The sequence below is a fragment of the Melospiza georgiana genome, chromosome 3 (assembly GCF_028018845.1).
Source record: "Melospiza georgiana isolate bMelGeo1 chromosome 3, bMelGeo1.pri, whole genome shotgun sequence".
Lineage (NCBI taxonomy): Eukaryota > Metazoa > Chordata > Aves > Passeriformes > Passerellidae > Melospiza > Melospiza georgiana.
The window spans coordinates 98,708,193-98,731,107 of NC_080432.1; the positions used below are offsets into that span (position 1 = coordinate 98,708,193).

General features: G+C 33.5%; 1 protein-coding gene across 2 annotated transcripts in view; it reads right to left on the bottom strand.

Annotated features, from left to right (window-relative positions):
* CSMD1 (CUB and Sushi multiple domains 1) overlaps positions 1 to 22,915 on the bottom strand; it is a 1,052,613-nt gene that overhangs the window by 292,813 nt on the left and 736,885 nt on the right. The gene's annotated exons all lie outside the window — the stretch shown is intronic.

The following is a 22,915-nucleotide window of genomic DNA, read 5'->3' on the forward strand; positions in this document are numbered from 1 at the left end:
CTCCATCATATAAACATTTCTACAAAAATAGTTGAACTGTTCTATGAAATATAGTGATAAATGGCAAGCCAAAAGATGTCTAAATCTTCTGATGTTTTGTTCACATGCTCTCATTTACCAATAATTTTTTACCTATTTATTTCCCTGCCATAGAATGTTTTATATTCATAGTACAAAGAGTTTTATTATTATTTCAGTTACATGAAATCACAGAACTTTACAAAACCAAATTAAGTGCACAACTATGAACTTGATGTACCCCAACATACTTAAGAATCCAAAGAAAGAAATCAGTCACAGTCATCTGAGAAACTCCAAGTCATGCAATTATATAGCACCTGAGTTTTGTGCCATGGTGTGTGACACTATGCAAGATTAAATCATTAAGATTTTCTCTTCTCCTCCCCAATTGCTGAAAAAATTTAGACAATTTAAACAATAATACTGTAACAAAATATGTAACAAAGCTAGAAAGAAAATCCATCTGAGTGAGATTGATTCTGTGGGATCTGCAAATTTTTCTTTCAGAATTTAATAAGATGATAAAAGGAAATTTGATTACAGCATTGGACTTCTGACACACCTTCTTTCAATTACTTCAACATCTCATAGTTTTTTTATGACTGATATTTGACATATCAGTATGCAGCAAGAGGAATGACAGTTTCCTGCACTGCTCAGGATGCAGTTGTTGCATGCACCTGTTGATGCAAAATACAGATCATCTACATCTTGGAAGACATTGGCACTCAGATGCGCTGAAGTAGAAACATGGGTAAATGCATGACAGCTCCTCCAGGCACAGATGATTACAGGCCTGTTAAAACATGGAACTCTAGATGAAAGGATGTAAAGCAGGCATGAATCAAACCCATTGTGGACATGTAATTGGATTTCTTGTATGAATGTTAAACCCTTGAAAAACACATCTGCTCACTCCCACTGGTGTAGCATCCTGGTGGGCACCAATTAAAAAAAATGCGAGTTTTGAAGTGGTAGGTGCTGCTGCCTATCCCTTGTCCCCAGCACACTGAGATCTCTGTTTGTTTGGGCAAACTGTCTCAGTTTACCCAAAGTAACAGAGATGCTCTGTTGAGGCATGGACACTTAAAGTGTAATATTACATGGAACAGATTTTCAGATACACTTAGCAGACAGCAGTTTTGGACTTCAGAATATAATTAATGCCACAAAACTTTTCCTACGTGTAAAAATAAAAAATCCCACATGGTCAATATACACTAACATGTGGTCAAATAATGCACACAGACAGACAAATATGTTTAACAGCTGCACTAGATTTGGGAGATTGTTCATTTTTTTACAATGCATACTTCCAAAATATTTTACAAAGACTTCTTTCTGAGTAATAAATATCTGCTGTCATCTTTTAGCTGCAACATACAAAACCTTACACCCATTTAATATATTGTGCGAGACAAGCAAATATCATTGAACCAGTCATTTATTTATATTGTGAATGTTTCTTATATGCATAGTAAGTTTAAATACCCCTCAATATTAATAAATCTCAATACACCCAGGCACCACTAGAATGCCCAGTCAGTTCCCAAGAGACTTCACTGCTCTACCCCGGTTCTCCAGTATCTTGTGACCCGATAGGGCTGTAATGCAGCATTGCCATTCCTAGTAACAAGCCACATTTGCACTGAACTTTCAAGACCTCAGGACTGGTGTTTGTTAGGTTTTCCCTGTCTGAACTTTTCTTGTGGGGAGTTGCAGCCTTGTTTTACTTCATTTCTATGACAGACAATTTCTCTTATTAAGCAAGTCTCTATGGCTAGTCAGTTTAATTTTGTTTATCTTTGCAAAGTAAAATGATAATCGTATACAGATATCTATAGCAAGTTTTTATTCCATTAGAATGATTTTTTGTTTTTTTTTGTTTTTTTTTTTGGTTTTTTTTTTTATTTACAGGAGCTATGCCACACAGCTATATACTATTCACCACGGGTCAAGAAATATATTGGACAAAATTACCTCTAGGGTAACAGAGAAAAAGAAACTTAGTATCTAATACACACAAAGTATACCATATATAGTAAATATTGAGACTTCTGTATGAACTATTCTTTTTCACTGATAATTAGATGTATACTAATATTTTTTCTTGAATTTGTCTCCTAAGATCTCAATTATACTAAAAATTAATTCTTAGCTTTGCTTAAACATACTGTGTATTTCCTCTGTCTGTGAACAAGATTTTTATTTCTTTTTGATGAGTTACCATTTTGTGATCAGGAGTTCTTAAAATAACAGTAGATATAGCCTTAGAAAATTAATTTCACTGTATTTCTCTAACACATATTGCTTTACTGTTACTTTCATTTCTGTGTACTGCGATTAATGGTGAGGACTACATGTATTTCTGCAGCAGAAAAAGTTTACAATCTTCTATAAGTATCGATACTTGTAACATCATGGTATTATCTTTATAGTAAAACTTCCCTGTTGTCTACATATTTGAAACACAGTTACAGAGCTCATTCTTAATCTGATGTGAAAAGCTGTAGACTGGCCTTTGTCTCCAAAATCTTTCATTTAGTCACAAAACCGTTTTTGATTAGCAGATAATAAATTTCCTGATCAAATATTAGCTACTGCCATCTATCAGAATACCTGATTTATCCTAATACACTTCTGCTCCTCTTTCTCCAGATGTTGTAAATAGAAACCAACAAAAAAATTACTATACTAAAACCTAAGTCCAAAGTTAAGTTTTACTTAGCTTCTTTTTATTTAATTTGAATATATTTTCTTGTCAGTTATTGAAAGGTTTATCACTGCTTTCCTTTTATTCCTTTTAATAATGAATATTTTAAATAGTCTACTTATTTCTTATTTGTAAAGACTTTAGGCATTTAAAATATACTTGCATCATGTGCCAAACAAGCATTATTAAAAAAATAATATTTGTAGAAGACTTCTTTTGGCTAATCTCTTTTATATTAATAAAAGACAAAAGAGATTAGCCAAATCTTTTCTTAATTTTTCTCTTTCCTGCACCTTCCATCTCCACATTTCTCATGAAACAAAAATATTGGCATTACCATACATAAACTGGCAATGCCAATACAGTAAGCTGCAGTACTGAACACAGCTAGATGAGAAATGTAGTTTGGTTAAGAAGATACTAGATAAAAATTTAAATTATTAACACACACTTACTTTCTCTTTGTGTTTTAAGTCTAGCTGGAGACAGTGAACCCTTATGGTTTCAGTCACAATAGATACCACATCTGAAGTGGTCCAACTTCTTGATGAGTTAGCTATCTAATAAATCATTACTTAACTGCTGATTCTTCAGGGAAAAAATACTTAATGATTGATGAGTGTCGGTGGGATTTGATTTTTAAATTCTATTTGGAGTTAGTGTTTTTAGCTTCAGATTTTAAAGATACATAGAAATTTCAACGTTTTTTAAACTTTATGTTAATATTCAAGTTTCTGCACTGGGAAGGAATGTGAATACAGAGAGGTACTCTCTGTAGAGGGATTTAGAAAGAAAAGTGATCTTGAAAAATTGGTGACATTGCCTTACAAGAAAAAATAAAATAAGAAAAAGAAAAGAGAAAGAAATGTGTCATTAAGTAGGACATTACATTTTGAAAAGTGTAATGTACTGCTCAGTAACAGAATGAGTGACAGCTAGTCAGGTAACAGCTCTCTAGAAGAGGATATGGATGTCACAATAGAACACTAGCTGAACACAAATCATCAGTCACCTCTCTGAAAAAGTCAGACACCTTAAAAGAGCATACATCTGTCTGCAACAGATGGGGAGACATTTTTTCTCTTTAATCAACATTTATGAGACCTCAACTGCAAAGCTGTGCCAATTTGACCTGAATCTTCAAGGAAAGTATCAACCAAATAGAAACTATTTCCTTTAAAAAATATTTATAGAACACAATCTTTAGTTCTCAGAAATTTAAGCGAAGGAAAAAGTATAAATCACGTAAGTACTCAGCTGGAGTTTCTGAATATGACAAAATAGCATGGCTGTAATGTCAACGACACAATGCTTTTAGACTAAAATGGCACTTCTGTAAAATTTATTTTGGAAGGACTCTTGTTATCTTCACTCTTTGAATAGTTTGGCTAGTAGATATGTGTTCAAAAGTGATGGATTTCAGGAAAGATAGAAGTATCATGTAAACTGAAATATGGCCCTTAAGGAGATTTTTATTTTTTGTTCCACAGCCACAAATGACCAGGACACTGAGCACAAAGCAGTTCTGAGGGTTTGATTGTGGGCTGTTCTTTTTTTTTTTTTTAATTTCAGTTGTTCTCCTCTGCAAAACTTCTACAAGCTGCCTAAATAGCAATGTACAATATGACTCAAAGGAAAAGTGAAAAGCTAAGACACTAATATGAAATCTTTGGCAAAGATAGGAGTTTGTACACAAATTAATCTTGATCCTTTCTTAAAATAAAAAATAAAACTGGAGGCAGACAAAAGCAATTATTTTCAAAGCTGGTCAGTCTTAAAACTAAAAAGAAGTCAAGTTTACCTCTGAAAGAACAGAACAGAACAGGTGTTCTGATAAATATGTAGCCGTTTTAACTCTCTAAAATCCAAATAAACAAAGAATGAAGAAATTATAAGAATGCTTATCTTACTGGTAGGAGCAAATAACTCTTTACCCACTGATACTCATTAAAAAGACACTAGTAAAAACTAAAGAGTAGAAACAATGAAAATTGTAATGTCAAGTTGTTGTTTGGGGTATTTTTTGCTTCCACAGTTACTTCTGTTTGGCTTCCACTATCATTTGCTTTAACCAAGAGTTAGTTGATGTGTAAAGGAATAACTTAATACCTGCCAATAACGTGGCCTTGTTGAGCAGCTCTCATTTCCCTGCTCTCAAGAGACATAAACTGCCAGTGAGACTGGAATGAAATAAAATATGCGTGGAATGAAATAAAATATGTCTGATGCCAATTCAAAGTTCAACATTTGCTTTTCTATCACAGAAAATGTTTACATGTAATAATTAATTCAAGAAGTATTTAAAAATGTAGATGTGGCATAATAAAGAATTATTCTGTTTATATTCCTGTCCTTTAATCGCTTTTTAAAAGGAAAAAAAAACCCAAGGTTCTTTATGAATTACAAATTCAGATAACAATACTAAAAAAAACCCAACATTTGAGATTATCTTAATGTTATTAATTCTAAATATGGATCTATAATGTAATTTCCAAACTATTTTATTCTCTCTTTATCACTATCAGTGTCTATTTGGTAGACATTTTTATTAGCTAAATAAAAAAATACTTGAATTATATCTGGATATACTGTGCCTCCATAAAAAGGTTATAGATAGGTTTAGAATATATAAAGATATATTCTAATGATTTCAATAAAATCTTTACTGGCATATTAATTCTTTAGGTGTTTTGCATATTGCTTTATATGAAAATATATTTGATTCTGGAGACAATCTGACAGCTGCAATAAGACCAATTTTGTCTTTCTTATACTAATAAAGGAGGTGTTTCATTTAGCTTCACAGAAACATTTATCACAGACAAAATAAACGTGAGAAATGACAGCATATTTCTTAATTTTCCAATATATTCCGTATTATCTAGAAAATGATAGTGCAAGCATATATCAATTTTGTTTTTAATACTACAAACTGTCCATCATTCTTATAAAAGACTATTCCAAAGCGCTACAAGCAAAGTGCTACAACCAAAATTTGTTGTAGATTTTCTTTTTGTCTCTATTTCTGTACAGAATAACCCTTTTTTGTTTTTATTAAAAACATTTTTCATTATGTGATTGCAAAGATAACCTAAAAACATGAACCAAGGGTAAATATGAATGTGTAGAAAGTCTCAGAAAATGGCTCATGGAGAATAATTCTGCCATTATTGCTTATTGGAGACCTTTGGACTGTGCTATTAGCATTTTTACACTGCACCAAAAAAGTTGTAGTTTTGTCAGAGAGATCAGTGTTCTGTGTCAATAATCCCCATTAGCATTTTTCTATCTGTTTCATTGAATCTGATTCAAACCCCACCAGCCAAAAACTACCAATAGAAGATTTGTGGGAATTACAAGACATACACAGACTGAGCAGTTTCTACCTCACACACAAGGATTCAGTTTACAGATCCAATGAAGATTTCCTCAGGATTTTTGAATTTAGAACACTAATTTGTGAAACCATCTACAGGTTGTCTGAATGCTAGTGCACGCAGAGAAGTTGGGGGAAAAAAGTAAAAATTCGATCTGTATAATTGTGAAAGTTTTTAGACCCTAACACGTACAAAACTCAATAAATAATAGTCAATTGTAGTAGTCTATCACTGTCCTGATGGTTGACAGCTATGACTATATCTTCAATATTCGAAATTTTGTCTGCATATTATTTAAGTACAAGAGGAAGGTAGAGTATTTCTTGAAGGGGAAGTGAATTAATTATGTTCCAAACTGTCACTTAGTTATTCACAGTAAAATGATATGTTGGAACAACACAGGAAGGGTCAAAAACTCCACACAAATCTTTGATCCCCATATGATGAAGCTGTCCAACTGTGAACTTAAAATGAAAGTTGAAGACGTTATTTAAATATTCAAACTAGATCTCTTAATATTACTCATGTCTATTAAAGCTGTCATATATTTTTAAAAGAAATTGACCCTATTATTTTTTGGGTTTGGGAATATTAAGCAATTCAAATTACTAAAATTACTTTCTATAAGATATTAATTTATTTAAAGAAATTAATAATAATAATTACTATTATGTAATTATAAGTAATATTAAATTTTATATAGTTAATAATATATATAATTCTATATAATGAATAATATAATAAATAATATTTAAATATGTTTAAATATTTTTAAAATATTCTTGATTTTTAAGTACTCATATCTTATCTGGTAAAACAAGAAAAAGACCTGACACAATTACTTCCAAATACTAGTGATAAAGTCATCATAGTGAGATATTTACAAGAATTACAATTCTTGCATAATGCCTTTATTTTATTGTAAAACTTCATTAAAACTTGTAAAAAATCATATTTTCTGGCCCTTCTTTTTCAAACTCCTGCTCATATAATCACATACCTTCAAGAATTATTATTAGCATTGTACAGGGCTTAAATGAAAAGCTGCAATGTCTTTAGAATTGTCTATAAGCATTTGGTTATACTTGAAATGCCACAAACATGCTTGGTCATTCTTATGTCATTAGGAAAGGAAGTGAATGTCTAGCACCTGAGAAATGAATGTATGAACATATTAAATATTCCCAATGTTGCAATCATTTTGGTTAATCAGAGAATCATTTAGGTTGCAAGTGACCTCTGGAAGTAATCTGATTCATTCCCTGGCTCAGTGTAGGTACAACTAAAATGATAAAGCTTATTACAGTTCAAGTGATTATACTAAATTACCATAAAACTAGCACAGTAATAAAAATGCCACCTCACTCATTATTTTAAACCCAATTCAAGAGCTGTATTTTGATTTGCCTAAGTTAAACAAAAAAAAAAAAAAGCATTAAAAGTAGTTATTCTGAAAACATGTCTCTTATTTACTTGAATAGAAATGAGATGTGCTCAAACACACACTGTAAAATGATTTTTAAATTTCACCTTTAGAAGGAAGAAAAAAAAAAAAGGCAAATAGAAATTTATTGAAAAAACAAGTACTTGGGTTGGAATTAAGTATAAATCTAAATAGCTGGCTAGCGTAATTTGAAAATGTGAGGTAAAATCCTCACATTGCCTGGAGATACAGGAACTGTGAGAGGTCCACAATTTACTGATGCAGAAGCTGGAGGCCAGAAAGGATTATTTATGGTGCAGTAATTGAAATGTGCACTCAAACATCCAAATGTAGATCTTTACCCATTTATGTCTAAAGGTGCTTCAGGTAATTGATCTCTCACTGTTTTAAGTATAGCTAAAAGAGTTATTCATCAGACTGGCAGTGAGATATCTGCTTAAGGACAGATATTCCTGTGTAGCTTTCCCTGATTATAGTTATTAGACAAAAAAATGAACATATATTTTCCCTTTAGATAACATCAGAGCAGAAAGGCTACTAATTAAACAGACTTAATAACTGACTAATGTAGAAAAAAGTAATTTGTAAGCATTTAGTTTTCTACATAGATTTGCACATACGTAAAATGTACAATGCAATACCTTCTCCTGAAAGATAATGTAAGCACTGTAGACATAGAATATTTCAAAAGCCACAATTGAAAATAATGATCATTCAGAAAGCTGTTAACAGTCTGATAATGCAGAACAATATTAAGAATGATTATGTTAATTGTGAGAAAGTCTGAATTAAAACATGACACAAATACTCTGCCAGTTTGCATACTCTACCTAAGTGCCTTTTTTGCCTTGGAAAAAAACCAACTAAATGAACCAACAAACAACTAGCGGGTAGCAAGAATACATTCATTACAGGCAATGTCCTGAATAAAGCAGGTTCTGAAACGACTTTGTTGTGTGGGATTTGTATTTGAATTTCATGAAGATATATAAAATCTTAAAAGGACATTTCTGAGTCTTCATTTGTTTGTCCATTGACCCAATCAAATCCTGCATGTAAAATGTGCCTGCAAATGTCAGGCTTTTCTGTGTGTTATGATGGTTGTACCAGGAGATTAAAAATACATTCACATCAAGGCTTTGATCAAGGGTGCACTTCAGAAACAATCTCGAGTCATCTGCTCTTACTGTGCTTTGATTTGCATCCCAGAGCAGTCTCAAAGCAGATAGGTTCATCTCTTTTCTTGCATAAAAAGATGGAAGGTGCTCTCCAGCCAGTAACAAGCATTCAGGGTAAAGAAACAGTCCACAGTAAAAACTCTGAAATATACACAGTGAGAACCTCATGCCCTTAGCACTAATTGTTCTGCAGTACAAAGCTGCTTGTGGTGCACTGTACTGCTAATGCTGATGTAAACACAGCCTAATTTATTCTCTTAGGACAACTGGAGGCCCTACTTGGGTCTTGTCCTATCTTCCTTTCATTTTTCCACCTGCTGAGATTCTGCTCATGCTCTGCAGATGCAAGTTTCTGCAAGATTTACCTGTGAAGTGAAGAAAGCTGTTAAAGAGAAAATGTGTTTTGCATCTTAACCTAAAATCCCTAGATTTTCCTTCTAGAAACTTCTAGATTTTGATTGAATAAATAAATCAGATTTTTTTATCTACACTTGTACTTGTTGCCAGGTATTTTTGCTAATAAATAACTATAGAGAACACAGCTTAGAAGAATGACATCTGCAGAGAGGCTAAAACCTGCATGAACAAAACCCCCCATGGCAGTCTGTGAACTCCATGAAAAGAGAGGTCTTGTGCTTTGCAAAACAGAACAGCCATAAGAGAAGAATAGACTTGGAATCCAGAAAAAAAAAATCAATTTCTTATTTCCACAGCTTCAAACTTCACATTTTAGAGCATCTGTCATTGTCTTCCACCTATTTAAATACCAAATTTGAAATGAGAACTGCTTAGAGAGGAATGAACTTCTCCTAAGATGTTTTCCTTCTCAGGCAGAATGGTGAGTTTCTCTAATGAGCTGGTCTCCATTTTAAACTTTCATTGTAACTAAAGCGATCTACATCTCATTCTTGCAGTGAAGCCTCTGTTTATGCCTCACTTCAGTCCTGAATACTTTACCACAGTGCACAGGTCTTTGCTTATACATATTTCAGAAATATCAGTAAGCAAATTAGGTTCCAGTGATAACTTATTGCTAAGTAATTATCAAATAACTAAGCTCTTCACTAGGCTAAAAATATTTCCTTTTGTTGTAATGAGCAAAGTTACCACTGATGGTGATGAAGAGGAAAAGCATGCTGTGAAATCGGTGTTCTTACTTGTAATCTCAAAAGGAAAAGGAAGATCATTTTAACAGGTTCTTCCTTTTTCTGAAAGGCATGAAAATCTCAAAAGGCATGTTGACCCCCATTGTGATTTTAATTTTTATGCAGCAAACTGCCAGGGATGCTTTAGGCTCTATTTTCCCTTTTCTTAGGAAGACAATTGAAAAATCAAACGCCTTCCCATGTCCTGGAAAAGAAGCTTCTTTACCGTGCCCCTTCCTAAGGCAGGAATTTGTCCAGTGGTTCCCTCCTATGTGCATCAGTGGAATTACTACACAGATCTTAATATGTCTGCTTCTTTTAATATAATAGAGGAGTTACTCTATAGCCCTGAGACAATATGAAAGGTGCAAAGAGAAGGCCTTTGAGAGCACAATATTGAGAACAGCTCCATGCAGATACATTAAACCCTTAAACAATTTTAATCAAGAAGAGGATGCCCCCACATCTCTAAAGACCAAATCAGTATATTGTTTTGTGATTTAAACACTGATTAAAGTCTGTGAACATGAGCACCCAGAGACTAAGAAAACAAGCTGGGAAATACATGAGTTTTAGGCTACATGGTATAATTACAATTAATAAAAACAACTAAAAATGCTTTAAAAAAATAGACCTTGTTTATCCATTAAATCAATAGAGTCCATTCAACGGAAAGTGAAGGAAAATCGATTCCAGTTACTAAATGAGAGGTAATTAATCTATGATCTTTAACAAATTGAGAATTATTATTATTGGAATTGTTTTATCTCAACAAAGTCAGATTTCTTTGAGAGGATAATTTAATCAGATGTGAAATTTCACACAGCGTTTTTGATTTCATCATTACATATAGCTTTTCAATAAAAGAAACCAGTAGTAAATTTTAAGAAATTTTGTCATGCACAAAGGTTATTATTTGTCATTAAATGCATCAATGTCTAATGAGGAATGGCTGAGGGAGCTGGAGTTGTTTAGTCTGGATGAAATGAAGCTCACAGGAGACCTTTTACCCTCTACAACTGCTTAAGAGGAAGCTGTGGCCAGATACAGGCTGATCCCCCAGGTAACAAACAGCAGCACAAGAAGAAAAGGCCTCAAGTTGTGCCAGGTGAGATTTAGATTGGATATCAGGAAAAATTTCTTCACTGAAAGGGTGGTCAGGCATTCAACCAGGCTGCCCAGAGATATGGCTGAATTAGCATTCCTGGAGGCATTTAAGGATGTGCAGATATGTTGCTTAGAGACGTGGTTTAGGGGTAGGATTGGCAGTGCTGGGTTAACAGTTGGACTCAAGGGTATTACAGGTATTTTCCAGTCTAAAATATTCCACAATTCCCTGAATGGTTAAACTTGACGAATTGCATTTATGTATAAAACCAACAGTAAATACCAGTATACACTCAAGTGGAAACAGTATATATCTCCTTGAGATACATGCAACATTGGAAAAAAAATACCAGTAAGTGTTAGAATACTTTTGAACACAGATTTGGTTTTACTTATGAATTTACTGAAACTCAGCCATACAGCAAATAGTACTAACTTTCACTTAACCGAATATCATAAATAAAACAACCAGTTTTCTCTTCAAATAATAAGCAGGCAGAAAACAAGAAACATCATTTTTATAGAATCACACTAAGATTTCCTACTGATACTTGCTAATATTTTTTAATTTATTTTCAAGAGTCTGATCAATAATCTCTTATTTTTTTTCCATAGAGAACTGGACTAAATTCCTCCTCATCTATGTGCAGACACAACTTCTGCAATATCACAAGTTTTTTCTGACTCAGACCACATCTAATGCTTAAAATCCACATAGGGTCATCACATTTAAAAATTTGAAAAGGAAGATTCTGCTGCCCAATTATTCCACTCTGCACTGATGAGACCTCACCTTGAATACTCTGTCCTGCACTAAGGTGACCTCACCTTGAGTGCTGGGGGCAGTTTTGGACACCGACAGATAGTAAGCTATTAGAGTGAGGCCAAATGAGGGCTGCAAAGATGGTGAAGGGCCTTGAGAAGAGGCTGTGTGAGGAGCAGCTGAGGGCACTGGGTCTGTTCAGCCTGGGGGAGACTGAGGGGAGGCCTCACTGCAGTTACAGCTCCTTGTGAGGGGAGGGAGGGGCAGGCACTGATCTCTGCTCTGCGGTGACAGTGACAGGAACTGAGGGAATGGCCTGAAGCTGTGTCAGGGAAGGTTTAGGTTGGATATCAGGAAAAGATTCTTTACCCAGAGGGTGGTTGGGCACTGGAACAGCTCCCCAGGGAAGCAGTCACAGCACCAAGCCTGACAGAGCTCAAGAAGCTCTTGAACAACGCCCTCAGGAACATAGTGTGACTCTTGGGATTGTCCTGTGTTGGGACACAGGAGTTGGACTTGATGATCCTTATGGGTCCTCTCCAACTAAAGATATTCAATGATTCTGTGATTCTGCAAAAATCTCTACTTTCTACTAGAAACACGAAAACAAAATAGCAAGGCCTATAATAAAAAAATTATACAAGGGGACAAACTATTCAGTTTATGGTATGAATCTCTTAAAAAAATTATATGCAATACATATCTGGCAAAAATAAATAGGTCCAAAAATCTTAGCAATAATAGGAAGAAAACCTGCAGTGACATTGTCTTTTGCTTATTTGCATTTATGATATGAATGTACCCTCCTCTGGATTTGTGAAATTGTTCCTCCTGTGACATTATGATTAAACACTGCTTCATGAACTCTGGTTTATACTGATCAAATCCATCATAAAGGCAGTGACAGCAGAGAAAACTGCAAGGTTCCCTGCCCTCTGGCCAGCACTCTTCTCTGTTCTCTTTACAGAACACCTGAATTATGCTGCAAGCTCTTCACTTGTTACCTTTCCAGTGAGCCTGAAACAGTGATAACAGCTATTAAATAAATGAAGAGTAAAATGTTGAGATAATTTCTGCATGAAAAAGGTCTGGCCAACCTGACAAGCTCTGTCTAAGCCATTCTTCCCCTGGATACAGAGATGAGACCAGTAATCAAACCCAGTATTTTCCCTGCAAGTTCTGTCTCATAACAATATTGGAAAATATAAGGAATGAAAAAAAAAAATCTTTAAACAGGTTACTTCCTGCTGAAAACAGGGCAATAATGCAAAAAAAAAAAATTGCATAGAAGCTGAGTAATGACTGAAGATGTGACAAACAAGCACTTATTATTTTCTAGTACCGTAAATTAGCACTAAGCACTTGTAGATCTCATGTGTAAACCTTATTCTCACTTTTAACTTTATGGGTAATAGTTTTAGAAACATATAGGGACAAGTTTTAAAAGGGTAGTTAACCTTTTTTTCTGCATCCTGTTTCAAGGATTATCTATTAAACAAGTCAGAAATCTTAAAGAAATGACTAACACATAGACATGTGACTGACTGATATAGACCCTAAGGCTCATAAACCCAAGGGATTTTAGATAGTACTTGCTAAATTGAAAGCTATGTTTAAAAGATAGTGTAAAGAGTCTGTTACCTGTACTGTGGATCAAATCAATGCTGAAATATCCAGTGCTCAAGCCAACTGAAGCTGAGGATAGGAAGGACCAGGTTCTGGGGTTTGGCTACGGTGGTGCTTCTTAGAAGATTTTAGATATGCACCAAGTGCTCAACCATTGGTTTTTTCCTAACATACTTCAAGTCTATCCACACCTTTCTTGGGACAAATCAGCTTGCTAATATGCTTTAATCCTTTCACAATATACAGCAGATGTAATAATGCCTGCCTTGCTTCTTGATGAGATCACACTTTAGGACTGAAGGTTTGTCTCTATTTACTTTAAAGTAGCATCACATTTTGGTGTAATGTTGTCTTTTCTGAAAAGCTCTAATCAAAATTCTTAATTCACATTTCCAGAATTTTAAAACATTACTTAATTAGACATTAGCACCCTTTAAAACATATATATTTTATTTTTTTTAACATTTATGAGTTTATTGTCCATATGTCACGTTAAGCATTGAATATTCCAGCTTTACTTAATGAAAGTCAGGAGAAAACTTCATCTTAAATGGGCTACAATACTATTTTAGGAGTTTACTTTGAATATAGAAAAACCCTAATAAAGTAAAATTATTTTAGGGAGTGCACTTAAATGCTTTAAATTATGGAGACACCCTTGCAGTTTGCTTTTCTCATGCTGTCTCAGCTATCAAATCAGCCCTAGTGGGGCGAATTTGCCACATGACACTTTGAAAATCTTTTAATTCTATCATAACTTACTATAAACTTTGTTATAGTTCAAGACTAAGTAAAAATTCCAATAAATAGAATTACATCCTCCCCCTTTAACGCCATCTTCGTGAAATCGGCAATTTACACATCTTGCTAATAATTTGGTCCTCCATTTATTTCTCTCTCTACAGTAGGTCTTAAAAATAAGAGTCTACTGTTTAATATTACACCAAATTGAGGTTATTAAATGAAATTCTAAAAAATTTATTATGTAAATACTTGCAAGCTTCTATTTACTGTGATACCAACACGAAATCTATGGTATTGCTAAAGCAAAGTGAGAGAGAGTAATAATTATCAGAAAATAATAATATTTTTAGAATATTCTATTTTTTTTCTTATATTTATATATGTACAGTTCACTATGCAATCTGTGAATTTCTCAGATTTTTCTATTCTTTGCCTAGAAGCTATCAGCTGACATTTTCCCAGTAGAAAATGTACCCAAGCAATAATCTACAAGAGAAGATAAATGGTGAGAAACACATAAAAAGAACACCAACACTCATGTTCCAAGGCAAGGCAAATGAATGTGCTTTGTGAGGTAACAAAGAACTATAGGAGCATAAAATATTCGGCAGCACTTGCCTCCTTGTGCAGTAAATGTGGGTTTATGGCCTCATTACCAACTCCATCAGGCTGCACAGTGTCTGTACAAAGATATTTTATGCTGAATACTTGAAAAGTGAAAAAAAATGCACAGGGAAAAAAAGGAATATAAGCAAAAATTTCAAGGACATTTTTCAGGTATTATATACTATCAATAGTTGCAGACACTCCAGGAAAAATGGGAAAAATGTCTACACAAAAACCTTGATATTTTTGATTTACAAAGATGACGATTTAATGGTGAATAAGCCTAATAGTTCTTATCAAGGGAATTAAAAATAATTTGTAGAACAAACAAAGGTAAGAGAAAAAGTGGAGATTTAGTTTTAGGATTTAATTAACACAGTGCCAGAATGTTGTCTTTTGATGCACACTCTGTAAGGAGTACTTCCTGTCCAAAAAGAAAAGCCCAAACCAGAATTAAATAAGAGAATAGTAATGATTTTATGTTGCTCTATTTATATATTTGTATTATGCAAGTAAAACATTCCAATGTTTATTTGCATGTGTCTATATCTTCAGGAGTGATGACAAATACATTGATTTGAATTCTATACTATGTGGAAAGAAAGTGTCTTGTATTTAGATATATTTAAAGCATATTCAGCTGTGGCTTAGAAAGAGTAATTGATTCTCTGTTTAATAAAGTTGTCTGAATCCCTTTTACTATGAAGAAATTGAGTGTAAATAAGGTTTTTTGTGTGTGTGGCATAATATGTCACAACACCAACGGGTACATTGTTCTGCTGAAAAGTATTGTTATTACATTAAGAAACTATGAATAAAAACTCCTTGTTTTGTTCTGGTTAAAATTAAAAGTTAACATTTCAGCTGACCATTCTTTTATCAGTTTTTAAGCTCCATTTAAGTGATGAATATTAGTAGGATTCTATATTTGAACACTGTATATATTTTTTTTGCTTTCTGAAAGTACATTAAGTGAAAAGAAAGAAAAGATTAAAGCTAAACCAGAAAAAATACATTGATGGAGATCAAAACAGCAAAAAAGAAGAAACTGAGGCAGACCAACATGAAAGGACAAATGACATGGGAGGAAAGAAATGATGGAGGAATTGGAAGTGCATGAGCAGCTAATAAAATTCTCTGTTCAAGAAAAGCTGAAGGCAACAACCCAACATTCAGCAACAAAAGTATGTACATGGCAGTGACTGGATAATAAATGTCAATGATGAAAGTGAAGCTGTACATGTTTTTTTTTAATAGTTTTATTTTCCCACTTTTTTAAGTGGGAAAAACTATCTCTGGTAACTGGAAAACAAAAAGGCACTTATAAGTTAGACTTGAGTGGGAGGGGGTGCATTTTTTGAGTAAGGGATTTTTAAGCTATAAAATAAAAATTCAAAGAGTAATAGTCTGGTTTTGTTTTTCAAGATACAGGCCAAAATAATGGTGAAGCTTTCAGATATACAGTCTGGAAAAGTGTATCTATGAGAAAGGCAAACACTTTTGCTGCATTAAGTATTCAACTAAAAAGTCACAATAATGGATTTATATAAATCTGACCCAAGCAGATACAGAAGAAACATATCACAGTGAAAATATTACATTTTGCTTTCTTTTGACAGGGTCCTCAATCTGGTATTAGAACATGAAGAAATGGATGCATTAAACTTTGAAAAAAGCATACATTTTTTATTCAACAAAATCATTTTGATCACTTCCAAGGATTTGATTTTTGGTTTGTTTGTTGTTTGCTGACTTTTTTTGGACACTGAAACTTTTGTTTGCCTTGAGCATTGCTTTACCATCTAATACATTCCAACTGCTTGTCTGAATTATGAACTTGTTATAAAATCAAACACAATATCACAGAAAATGTACTGTTAAATCCCCCTTTTCAGCTTTTCCATTCTTTCATGTGTATGCTTCTATAGTTGTTTTTTTTCCCAGAAGTCTTACTGGTTGTTTTTTCCCCTAAACTGCCATTTCCAACTCAATATGTCATACTTAGATCCATATGAGTCTCATAAAATTCCCATCCTACAGCTAAATCTCAGTTGTGTGAATCTAGCTGATATCCTGAAAGCACATATGAGATACTGAAGACAGATAAGGCTCAGTAGTTAGTTTCCTTTGCTCAAAAAGAGCATGGAAGAAAGGTCAAAGGGAAGGTAAATAGTAAGAAATAATAACTGTCAGCCTGTATTTGTGACAATGACCTTATGAGGCAAAAAACTTTAGCGTTTGGTGGTTTCTGGCACTCGATGTTACAAATCACTTGAGAAAAATAAAGCAAATGCCACAGGAAATAACACCAGTGGCATCAAGACTGCTCCTCTGGTTAGCTTTTCTTGCCAACCAGGAAATACTTTCCTTGCATAGAAGGAAATTTGTGCTTGGATGCTTTTGTCATGAGATGAGTATTGATCCCATGCATCCATCTTCCATGACTACCCCTAGTTTGAAGAAAACAAGAGTTGAAATTTCTTGTAATTAATGCTCAAATGAGACATCTAAACTCAATATAGAAAGTGGCTTTGATTTGGGTTTATCAGTTCCATCAAAATTCTCAGAAATAAATGTATTAATGTCTGAGAGATTTTCTTCAACAGTTTAGCTCCGGTATAACCCCAGTCTGAAGTGATGTTATTGCATTCCATATATATGGCCATTATAGGACCCTTCCCATTCAATCTGTGCAGGATATCCTTCATCTACAGTAGCACATTTTCTTCCACACCACCATGTATATACCAAACCTTACAGGGTGACATTTTGAATGTCTAAATGCCCTTTGGCTCTGATACAGTAAGAGCAAGCAAAGCCCAGTGCTGATTTAGTTGATCAGCCTCTAGTGGAGTGCTTCAGGAGGAGGTGAAGCCCTGTTCTGACTCTACTGACTATTCCACAGATGTACATCAAATATAAACAGAGTTCAGACATGCAGGACCCATACATGCAAATCAAATTCCATTCTAAGTGTCTTCAGTGTTAAAATGGTGTCTTTTTTTCCAGCTCTAACATCTTAATCACATGATGTTTCGAAAGGTAAAAATGTCAATTACTATACACAAAACACAAAACCCATCAAAAATGTATGATTTTTAAAAGTAAACTGTGATTGCTTTTTTCACAATATTTTTTTTTATAACACATGTATGTATATGGAGCTCTGTGTCACAATTTATGCACATGAATTCAAATTGAAGATGAACATATACTGTAGGGAATCAGTTAAACATAACATGATTTTTCCAGTAGGCTTATAAGAACCTTTTGCACAATATACCAAAATTTACAAACACCTTTGTTTCTTTTTGAAATGTATTTAATGCTATAAAACCAACACTACCCTGGAAGTCTTGTAAGAGATTTTAAGACATTGAAAATTAAAAATCTCATTCTTATAGGGCAACAAGAATTTTGTGATGTAAATGCTTTAGACATTTTTTGTTCCAAAATTGTAATCCTCAATTATAAAAAAAATTAAATAAGTACACAAGTTTATTTCAAGGCAAGAGGGAACCTAACCAGTAGCTGTTTAGTTCATTACTAGGACTTTAGTAATTTTAATTCTAAACTATGTGAATTCTTTTTCAATGATGTCATAGCCCCCTACAATCAAAGATGCCATTCTGGCAAATAACAAAAAAAGTTTAAATTAGAACATGTACATTCACAGATGGCATAAAGCTTTAACACTGTATGAAGGAGATAAGAGAATACAAATTGCTGCTTTCATTTTCCATTTCCATGGGAAATATCTCTTTTAGGAAGATGTTACTGTATTTGTAGGATGCAGAAGGCATAGGATGTAAAAATGAGGCAATCCAAAACCACAATGACTGTCTTTCACTCTATTAAATCGATCCTAATATTTGTGAAATAGTAATTGAGTAATCACAAGCATGAAATGGTACACTGCCATGAATACACAAAAGCTTAGTGAAAGTAGTTCCTAGATCTACATATTTTTGATCCTCAAGATGTCTGCAACTTAAAAGGGTGACACAGAGTGAGAGGATAAATTCTTCAGATAAAATTAACTTTTTTAGGATTATGGTAATAATCTCCTAGGGATGAGCTATCTAGTGCTCAGCAAGAGATTCTTCCCCAGCCGGAGTATAGTTACACTGCAGGTTCTGTAGATGCTAAATCACCTTTTATGAGTGGCAGAATGATCTGATCAGCCAGTTGGAGAGACAGGAGCCTAGTCTATAATGAAAATTTGAAGAAATGAAATGTGCCCTGTTTAAGGGCACATTCTCAAAAATCCCTCTCTAACATTAAGTCTCCTAATTGGACAAGATACAGTTTCTGAATTCATTGCAGAGCATTATATATATATAAGCTACTTATATGGAAGACAAGTGTCACTAACAGATCCTGTATGAGCTACCACAAACTTTTGAAACAATCCATGAATCAGCAAGATAATCTCACTCAATCCCCCTGCATATTACCATATGCTACCTAGTAAGATTGTACTTTTAAAGCATATTGCAAGAATAAATTATCTTAAATTATCTAAAAATCAACTGTAATAGTATGTGAATTCCCTAGCTGTGAAGTGGGCAAAGATTTTCTGAATAAAAATGTTGTTTTGAAGTTCCCCAGCTATGTGCTTTGAAAGGCAATAAATCAGAAATACCATTTTATACCAATATATTTTTATGCCAACATATTGAGGCATAATCCAACTTTATACAAATACCTGAGAGCTCAAACCCATAAAACTGTACGTGAAGTTTCCCACTCTCACTATAATTAATTTTAATGTCTTCAGTTGTGTCAGTTGTAGTGAATAACTTTTACTTTTTATAGAAGAAGGAAGTTGCTAGGCTCAAACAAATACTCAATATATCTGTGCTTTGTACGGTGCAGAAAGTACAGCCTTCAATAAAAACTCCTGTAACTGGGACACAGTCTTTATTTACCAGGTCATTAAACTTGGCAATATTGCAGCCCATAGCACATCTACTATACCACAATCAGCAATCAGTCAGGAAAATATTGGGCAAAATTAGGCATCTGTGCTGAAGCAACAATGCCATAATGCAACAAATCTTGCCATCCAAGAGACACACTGGGGCTGAAAAACTGAGCCCTTGCAATGTTACCATAAAACAGTGAAAACAGCAGGAAATCCAAGGCAGTAAGTATCCACAGTCTGGAGAAGGAATTGAAACAGCAAGGGGTAGAGGCATGGTTAGTACATAATCTAATGAGATTACACTAACAGTAAGGAAGGAGCAAAGAGAACATCAGTACGTCCTCAAAAGAGTTCAAAGTAACTGATTCTAGAAAGCTGAGAAATTGCATAACAGAAGAGCTAAAACAATGAAGAGTTGTAAAAAATTACAGCATGCACTTGACACAGTCAGAAGAACACCATAAAGTTGTATTTGCAAGTAATGAAAGTCTAATAAATGACTCAGTAGGATGCTGATCAAAAGCTGCAATAAGTGGGATCCAGAGGAAACAAATAAATGGTTAAGGAAGAAATAAGCAGGAATACCTTTGAACAGGAGAAGACTAAAATTTAGATTTCTGTGTTGCTCAGAAAAAGACAAATAAATCTTAGAGAAACCTTTAACTTTAAATGATCTTGATCCAGTTGGCTAAGACCTGAAACTATGCTACTGTCTCTGTAGGATGTTGAAATCTGTTTTCATTTTGAATTGGCACTAAAAATCTGCCCCCATGCCAGGACCAGAATGCAAATTTTAGAATTTTTTTCCATTAAAAAAAGGTAAAATATTCCAGCTCATTATGGTTTTGGGATTTTTTTTTTTTGGGTGTTGTTTGTTTGATTTGTTGGGCTTTTTTTTGCATTGGTTTTTGTTTTCTGTGTGGTTTTGGGGGGGATTTTTTTTTGTGGAAGGAAATCTAGAAATGTCTTTTAATGCATTATCCTCTTCAAAATTCACTGAATGTTATGTTAAGAGGAAACACTATCTTATCTTTAAAATTCTACTTGCAACCTAACCTGATAAAAGGCCACAAATTCACTTTTAGAGTAAGTCAAAAGTAATTTAAATACAGAGTAACAGTATGTCATGAGCTGTCTGCTTCCTGGAAAAGAAAATCAACAGGACCCTAAGCAGTCTGATAAATATTTTCAAATCTGCAAGTCAAAAGAGTAGATTACTCAAAGTAATTCTAAAATCAGACCTTCAGTACGAAGTTCAAATTTCAAGAGTTCTGTCATTCTCCAATTAAAGTCAAGGGTGAAAATCCGCAAAACTTTCAGCATATCTTAAAATAATTTCATTGTTTTGAAAACCTGACAATTATTTTGGTAATTGATTTTTTTTAAAGTTCATAGATTTCCAAATGCTAGCAATTTTTTTTTTATTAAAAAGAAGTAGTGTTCCATTCAATCAGATAGTCTGTAAAGTAAAATGATTTTCTTTCACATCTTTTATTAACTGAAAGGGTAGGTATTAACTGCCAATGCAGTTATTTGGGAATAGAAATGCCAATACTGATAAAAATGATGTGGACTTTATGTGAAAGCAACCTAAAGATACTGTAAGCCCTAAATAAGTCTGATTTTAATACTTCACATTTACAGTCATCATAGTCCTAAAGCAACTACAGCCTTTCCAAGAGATATCAAATTAAGAAAATTCTTCCTTGCTTGCACTGCTAGACAAATCCAAGTTCAATAAAAAGGTAACACATTCAATATTGCCCATCATGTCAAAATTGAAAGACTTAAAAGTTACACCTCTTTGTCTCATGCTGTGATTATCAGTGTCTGTTAGCATGTCTTTACCTTCCACAGAGTGGATATAACCAGTGTTATTTTTTTTCTGAGTAAAAGCTTCAAGTGTTTTCTCAGACTTCATAATTTTGAACATAACATAATTTATTTGTCTGGGTGTGCAATTCCTCTGTGGCTGATGAACTAGCAACCTGCCCTAAGATCTCTACTTTCAAGTCCAAATTAATCCACACCAATCTCACCAAGTTCTGCACTACTAAAATTCTAAATTCACTGAGAAAGATACATTGTGCGGAATGAAGAGAACTTGTGCATTATTGTAGTAGATGGAGGTTTACTGAGTCCCCTAGAAAACACATTCTGAACAGTTTAACAGCATAGTCAGTACCATTTTTCTACTTAAAATTAAAATTAACCGAATAAAGAAAGCATGAAGATGCCAATACGCTCCTCTATTTGCGGGAATTTTAACTTTCTTTAAAATACACATTTAATTTTTCTCTTACAAAAATATACTGTGTTTTGCAAAATCAACAAGACAGCACACTACTGAATATAAATTTGAGTAGATTAATTTTTCATACATTTTCCATAATTTAAATGCTTTTCTATAATTAAAAATGCAAAGTAATTTAATAATCTCTATAAAATGCAATTATTTTAAAGTCAAAGGCCTTCTAGGAGAAATATTCACATCTAATACTATTTTAAATAAAATATAGCAGGTCAGTTTGGAACTGAAAACAGCTTTTTCTGTTCTGCGAGGAGTCCCACTACAGTGAAATCTTTCTCAATATGGTAGTCTTGTACTTTTGCCCATTTTTCCTGAATACATATCTTTACTGAGCCAAACTGAATCCTCTTTAAGAAAAAAGCGAATTTAATTAACTTCACAAAGCAACAGTATTTAAATCTCAAAAATATACTATGAAAGCATGAAGGAAATTTATCTTTTCTGCAGCTCAACATTTTCACTTAATTATGGTAAGATTTTTTTTTTCTTAACTACTTTAAAGAAGTCAAGAATACAGTCTTACAAAAAGCTGCACAGGAAATATATGGTTTGCAATTATGAAAGTACATATAGATCATACATTCCCTGCCATATAGCAAGTCATTATTCAGCATTTCATTACACAGAAGCACAATATAAGTAAAGTACTTCTTCAACTTCTCTTTTTTTTTTTTTTTTTTCTACAGGTAGGGTGTTTCCATCCTTTACTGATTTTACAGAAAAAACAGTAAAAATATTCTGTTATAACCACTATCTTATGCAATTAGATTACTAATTCTTAGTTATGTATTAAGAATCATTACTGGAAAACAGTGGATTGTAAAGAAAATATGCAGGTAGTAAAATAACTAACAACTCTCAAAATACAGTACAGTTTTTATGACAAGAAATCTTATCTTAAGATTCAACAGTGATTAGGTATCAAGGTGCAACATGAAAAATTCACTACTAAC